Raw genomic sequence first — 8,263 nt, forward strand, 5'->3', positions numbered from 1 at the left:
GTTCCCGTCAAACAGGATAACAAATTAAACAACAAGATGAGCTAACTGTCTATCTCGCCAGGAGGCCACACGGAAGAGATTCCAGGGTGGCAAGCCTCCAACAACTTGCCATGTGGAAGAACCTCGCATTACGGGAAAGTTTGAGCAAAACAGCTCCCGTGAAACAGGATAAAAAATATGCTGACTGTCTTATCTCGCCAAAGGAGGCCAAACGGAAGAGATTCTAGGGTGGCAAGCCTCCAACAACTTGCCATGTGGAAGAACCTCGCATTACGGGAAAGTTTGAGCAAAACAGTTCCCGTCAAACAGGATAAAAAATAAGCTGACTGTCTATCTCGCCAAGGAGGCCACACGGAAGAGATTCCAGAGTGGCAAGCCTTCAACTGCCTCCCCTGGGTTGTTGCTACCTTACCATGGTGGGGAGGCTTGTGTGCCTCTGTGACCCTGGGGGCTATACCGGTAGGGGTCATACCCCTGGCAGGTTCAACCAAGCCGGGCAGGTTTCAGGGTAGAGGTCTGACGAAAGGCAACACCTGGTCCTCCAGGTTGCGGGTTGGGCTAACGACCCCACCTCGTAAAACAACACATGTTACAGATACTGTACGTCAAAAAGAGTAAACCAAGATATCCCGGCCCTGGGAGAAGATGGTCCTCCGTCAGAAGGATTTATGACGCAGGGTGCATCTGGAAGCCACTCTGCCGAAAACCATCCTTTCAACCAGGGCTACCACCACCATCGGAATGTAAGGACCATGTTCGAAGCTGGAAAGACCGCAGAAATTGCCGCCGAGATGAAGAAGTACAATCTTGCCATACTCGGAATCAGCGAATCAAGATGGACGGGTTCCGGACAGAAGAGGCTTGCCACAGGAGAGCTGCTGCAGTACTCAGGCCATGAGGAGGACAACGCACACCATACCCAGGGAGTCGCTTTGATGCTGTCCAAGGCTGCACAGAGAGCACTCATGGGATGGGAGGCTCATGTCATGGTCCTAGAACAATAGCAGTCCTTCAGAACAAAGAAAGAAAGGATAAACATGAACATCATTCAGTGCTATACCCCAACCAATGACATTGACAAAGAAAGTAAGGACGAATTCTAACCACAAGGCCACTGAGCTGGTAGCTCGCACAAAGAGGCTGGATAATCCTGACCTGCACGGCCTGGATGCTGTCTGAAGAGGGGCAACCAATTGGATTGAGTTCACTGACGCTGATGTCTTTTTGCTTGCAATCCTCAAACTTTCTGCTAAACCAGCTAAATCCACCAAAGGGGGGGTGAAGTTAGTTGGTTTTGCTGACTCCAGGCTCCACACCCTTTTGACCTCCAACCTCATTGTGAGCTTGGAGGTTCATTCAGCTGTTCTTATCAAGGATGAACAAAACCTCCTAACTCCACTTTTTGTTTTGTTTTTTCAGTTCCTGATAAATGAACATTTTGGAGTTAGCTGGTTTCTGCCCGACAGCAGATTATATATAGAGTATATTTATGCTTGGTCATCATTTCTTGTTTTCATACATTTTATGTGTGCTATGCAGTTTATTGCTAATACAATTAACTTAATCTGGGAAGTCTGTGACTATTGTATTCTTTATTTTAGATGATAATTATGCAAATGATACTAATAAGTAAAAGTTATATAATTTAGTTATTGGAAGAGATTAATTTATGAACATCCAATATATCTATTTCCTAGTTTCAGCCAACTTGTTACATTGTTTATGCTAGGATAAGGATAATTCCTTTTAACAGGTCGTTCATGAAAGTCCTTGCGGTCTTGTTTCCAATGAGAACCTGTGAGCAATTAGGGGTTAAGAGTCTTGCTCAGGGACAAATTTCATTTCATTGACACATATGCTGGCTTGGCCTGGAATCGAACCTGGGGCAACCAGGGCCTCTGGCTCCCTAGGCGGGCTCACTAACCACTCAGCTATGGCCGCCCCTTACGGCCTATGGCCTATGGCCTATGGCCGCCCCTGCTATTATTACAAATGGATGCATGATTTAACAATTATGTCAAGATAATAATTTCTGGATATGGAAACAATAAACATAGACTTAGTCTATGAGAGTATGAGATCATCTCTCTAAGTTGAAAAAGCCAAAAAATGCAGCACTTTCTTGATTTCTTAATCTTATTTTTGCATAATGTATGTATATTATGCTAATGAGGAAAGGTTGCATGACTGCACCATAGTAATAGATTGATTGCTGGACAACACAAACATGGACTTAGACTCTTGAATTACCTTTCTAAGTTAATTAGAATCTAAATGATAGCGATTTCCAGTTTTTGGCCAATATTTAGCTAATTGTGCAAATTACGCAAACTAAACGCAACAGAAGAAAATGCAGACATCTTTATTTGACTTTCTAAGAACCCCAAAAATCTAAATATACCACTCAACAAAGTAAAAATAAGTGACAATTACGGCCACCACAAATTGATGGATAGGCCCCCTGAAAAGTAGCCATGGACGATTGTACGGCCAGGAGTAATTTTTCACTAAAAACTAATGGTTGGAATGGATTCAGCACACCAGAAAACACATAATTAAACATCCCACAAGTTCATATTGGCCAAATGAAAAACTTCCAGTTGTTTGCCCAGGCCCTACGGGTACCCCAACTTTGATTGGCTCCCACGAAGTTTCCCAAGGCCAAGGGAGTTGGGTTGGAACAAATTCAGAGGTGTTAGTAGACACCTTTCCTTTATGAACACATTTAACCCGCCCCCCCGTCTCTCTCTCTCTCTCTCTCTCTCTCTCTCTCTCTCCCTCTCTCTCTCCCCCCATGCCCTTTTGTTTCTGACAAAAAATATCAGTGAGATTGGGAATGATACATTTGTACAGTCACTTTTTATGTATATATTAATTATGACTGAATAAACTGAATTCCCACATACAGTGCACACAACTCATGTAAGTTATAAATTGTAATTGCATCATTATCCAATGCTAGTAAAGCATGATAAAAGTAGGCTATCAATTTGTATCCGACTCCCAAAATTCACCAAAACACAGGAAATTACATACCTTGTTGAAAGTTTCTGGGGGAGGACCCCCTGACCCCCCCACTAGGGGCCAGTGGCAGGCAGCCCCCACCCTTCACAATCACTTAAATATTGGCAGGCCTTAGGCCTAACAAAGGCATTGAATGCTTGTCCACCTGACTATCTACAAGAGGGGCGCCTACAAATTCACGCCCATTTTTTACACAGCGCCGCTACTCGAGGTCCTTTAGAACGATGAACTGCAGCTCTCAATGCAATCTCTATGAGAGGCATTGTAAAATACCGTAATTTCACTGGTTAACTACTGAGGCTGTAGCGATTTTTTTGGTGTTCTAATAAAGTGTCCCATTTGTTTGATTTGTCCTTTTTAATGTGACATACCTGCCATCTCAATATACAACCCACAATATACTATAATATTCTCCATCAGTGTCTCAAAAGTTCTAGCATCTGAAATCTAAGGTTTAAGACTTAAACCTTAGATTTCAGATGCCTAAACTTTAAGTGGTCGCATGGTATATACGTCACGGACGCATCCCTTGAGGTTTTCAATACCCAGATACGTTTGTGTCTCTCATGTATAATTTTTATAGGCTATTTATTTTGGATAATTATCCAAACAGCATCTTGCAAGACTATTTGTATATTAATACTAACCTGGAGTATTCACTAAGTAGTTGAAATGTCGGGATATGTCACTCCTCCATTTAGTTGGGTTATTTCCCCAACTTACATTCAGGCAAGTTAATACAACAACGGTAAACCCACACGTTTTAATTTGTCATGTACCGTCGGAGCTCCGTGGTGGGTAGAAAATTAATATAAGCCTATGAGATGTTCAAAATATAGAAATATGAACAAAGTCAGTCGGGATTGGGATGAGAATTCCCCACTTCAGACGTGGACGCTCCACGCTCGTATAATAGACAGTGATGTCACTGAAATGCGACTACTGTGTCTGTCTGCAGTCTACCCTGTGCGAACCATAGATATATATAAATCTATGCTGCGAACAGCCTTTTTGCATGTAGTTGAAGCGGTACATAACTCGGACGCCCCCCACTGTCTCAAAAGTGGGAGTGAAATTTGTAGTTCCCGTGTTGGTCTATGCTTAAGCTCAGTTTCAAGCCAGTGACGTTTAAGTCCTTTCCTTGTTTACATAGCCTTGCAACAACAGGGAAGTGTTTATTTTTCTAACGACCATGGCGCCCCCATGTGATTCAAACTACATACTGCAGTCAACACAATCTGGATGGAGACAGACAGACACTACCAATACCTAAGACTACAAATGCTCTTAACTATGCCAATAACACTGCAAAAAACCTCACTCCCAACATAACAACTATACCAGCTGCAGTGAGCTCACAATGTTTCTTCACTCTACAGGACTATATTCTAGAATCTAGTTTGATGACTGTTGGTGCTCCTGGCTGGCAGGTGAAGCTATTGTCATTGCAGGTAAGATTGCAACGTGGTCTGAAAAGATGATAATTATGCAAATGATACTAATAAGTAAAAGTTATATAATTTAGTTATTGGAAGAGATTAATTTATGAACATCCAATATATCTATTTCCTAGTTTCAGCCAACTTGTTACATTGTTTATGCTAGGATAAGGATAATTCCTTTTAACAGGTCGTTCATGAAAGTCCTTGCGGTCTTGTTTCCAATGAGAACCTGTGAGCAATTAGGGGTTAAGAGTCTTGCTCAGGGACAAATTTCATTTCATTGACACATATGCTGGCTTGGCCTGGAATCGAACCTGGGGCAACCAGGGCCTCTGGCTCCCTAGGCGGGCTCACTAACCACTCAGCTATGGCCGCCCCTTACGGCCTATGGCCTATGGCCGCCCCTGCTATTATTACAAATGGATGCATGATTTAACAATTATGTCAAGATAATAATTTCTGGATATGGAAACAATAAACATAGACTTAGTCTATGAGAGTATGAGATCATCTCTCTAAGTTGAAAAAGCCAAAAAATGCAGCACTTTCTTGATTTCTTAATCTTATTTTTGCATAATGTATGTATATTATGCTAATGAGGAAAGGTTGCATGACTGCACCATAGTAATAGATTGATTGCTGGACAACACGAACATGGACTTAGACTCTTGAATTACCTTTCTAAGTTAATTAGAATCTAAATGATAGCGATTTCCAGTTTTTGGCCAATATTTAGCTAATTGTGCAAAAAATGATGCACTTCAGACGTGGACGCTCCACGCTCGTATAATAAATAGACAGTGATGTCACTGAAATGCGACTACTGTGTCTGTCTGCAGTCTACCCTGTGCGAACCATAGATATATATAAATCTATGCTGCGAACAGCCTTTTTGCATGTAGTTGAAGCGGTACATAACTCGGACGCCCCCCACTGTCTCAAAAGTAGGAGTGAAATTTGTAGTTCCCGTGTTGGTCTATGCTTAAGCTCAGTTTCAAGCCAGTGACGTTTAAGTCCTTTCCTTGTTTACATAGCCTTGCAACAACAGGGAAGTGTTTATTTTTCTAACGACCATGGCGCCCCCATGTGATTCAAACTACATACTGCAGTCAACACAATCTGGATGGAGACAGACAGACACTACCAATACCTAAGACTACAAATGCTCTTAACTATGCCAATAACACTGCAAAAAACCTCACTCCCAACATAACAACTATACCAGCTGCAGTGAGCTCACAATGTTTCTTCACTCTACAGGACTATATTCTAGAATCTAGTTTGATGACTGTTGGTGCTCCTGGCTGGCAGGTGAAGCTATTGTCATTGCAGGTAAGATTGCAACGTGGTCTGAAAAATGCAACAGCAAAAAAATCACATTTCCTTTATTGGCAAAGAACATGCATGGCATTTGCCTTATTGGCTACTCGAATAGACATAGACATAAAACATAATATAGGCTAAATGCAGTCATTGTTCCTTTACAGCCTAGGAGGCTATACAATTTAACTCAGAGAGTGTACAAATGTAAGGGTGGCATATACCCTAAAAATAATATTGTATGTTCTCTGCTCATTAGTTTCAAACAAGCAGCCAACCAGAAACACTCTCTTCCTCTGTCATTTGCATGCAGTCAACAGATGAATACTGAATCCCAAAAGGATTTGTGAACAGCCAGGTGTTACAATCTCATTATATCTCATATAGAGTATTTTGAGGCAGACAGGATTATAGTTTTTTGTGTTTTTGTCTACCGGCTTAATATTATTGCCCTGCTAAATAAGTGACCATATTTCTCATGCTAATGGTTTTAAGTGCGTTCTCTACAAAAACTCATCTCATACAACCAGCACGTAGTTACAGTCCATTTCAGTTCCTCTTTCATATCTTTTTGTGAGTGCAGATGTTGTCTTGGGTTCTGTCCTGAAGTTCTCTACTTCAGCTCTTCATCACACATTGAACTATGTAAAAATGCTCTGTAAAAATGTTGTTTGAAAAGTGTTATTTTTGTCATAATGTTCTGGCAGCACATGTTTGAGAGACAAATGTGATACAGTGTGCATTTAGTTCATGGCTCGCTCACACACACATGTTTATCCTTTCTTTTTTTTAACATTAAAACGGTGAACAGATTTTTTCTCAGTGTGACCTGCTCTTCTCATGAATTATTGTATTGTATGAAATGTACATTCCAGCCTGTTGCTAGTGGCTGGGGGCACCGTGCTGAAGATCTGTGACTTTGGGACGGCTTGTGATGTGACATCCAGACCCACGTGACCAACAATAAAGGCAGTGCGGCCTGGTGCTCCAGAGGTATTTGAAGGTGAGAGGACGCCTTATGGCCACTTAATTCCTCGGGCATTAACGTGGGTCTACTGTGCAGATTTTGTCCAAATATTAGGGCAAGACCACTTTGGTAGAGGTGTAACTCCAAAGGTGGACAAGCAATCAAAAATAACTCAACTTTCTGCTGATTTTACTATTTGAAGATTCGCATCCGCGGATCCAGTCCGGGTTTTCCTCTTAATAAAAAGAGCAAAATGAACAGGAAGTTAACATTTTTATAAAGAAAACAAACAGTACTGGGTTCAAGTGATGTTCTATATAGTCTGAATCAATTTTTTATTTGCGTTCGATTATGTGCTAAAAGTGTGAGCTGTGTCAGCGTAAAATGTAAGTCAATGAGGAGCATATTTTGAATTATCAATTTCTAATCAATGGAGCAATTATTTTTGATTTCTTGTCCACCTTTGGAGTTACATCATGGCAAGGTATACGTATACACAAACCAAACCTCTACCAAAGTGGTCTTGCCCTTTAATATGGGTTACGTTTCATGACTGGCTTTAATGACATGAACCCTATTTTCCCTATTCTGATGATAACATTTGGCGAAAGCAGCAGATCTGCATAGCGACATGTTGTGAGCTTATAGATCGGCAATTTTCGATCAAGACATTTGGTGGGGAGGGAAAAATTACAGACCCTGGGGGGCTCCGGTCATTGAAATCAGACCACCCCGTATCTGCAAAATGCTGATTGCTGCATCTAGTAGATGTTCCATACATGCTGTCATCGGACTCATTTTGTGTTAAGCTTAAAGTGTTAATTTCTAGATAATTTTTGTATCTTTGTTGTGTGTCACCTTTACTTCTAGTTGCCTCTGCATGCATGTTTATTAGTGTGGTTGCCCAAAGGGGCACTTGGGCAACTAATATTTATTTATTTATCTATTATAGATAAACTAAAAGTTTGTCCCTCTACTCCTCCAAAGTTTTGGCGGCATGCACTAGAGCCATATGTCAAATTAACCGGCTCCACCGGGAATTGTGTGCTTCCATTTTGCTAAGCAATATGTTGTATAGTTTAATTTATATTAATTGGCTTCCAAGTTAGTGGGAGGGGCCTATTTTACAAAAAATGCAACAAATCATGAACGAAACATCCAATCCATCCCAAATCAACGCAGCGCCAGAAGCAATTCCATTTTTACCCATAGCAAAAACAAGATTTTTGGGGATCAATCCCCATCTCAGCACCACATTTGAATCACATGTTGCTCGGCCTCAAACAGAATGTCTCCTGGCGGATTCCTCGGGTCCCGATGGGCATCGGTATGATCAAGGCAACCACACTTGCAATTTCCCAGAATTGCACCTTTCTAGTTCTCATTGTTTTCAGAAAAAGTGAATAACTCAAATTCTGACTGTAAGAGCTTTTAAGAGATCAAACCTCTTAACAATTTAATACATAGGCGTTACTATCATAATCATCATCATAACAATAATATATATATT

Source organism: Gymnoscopelus braueri (genome assembly GCF_963280865.1).
Source record: "Gymnoscopelus braueri genome assembly, chromosome: 7".
Lineage (NCBI taxonomy): Eukaryota > Metazoa > Chordata > Actinopteri > Myctophiformes > Myctophidae > Gymnoscopelus > Gymnoscopelus braueri.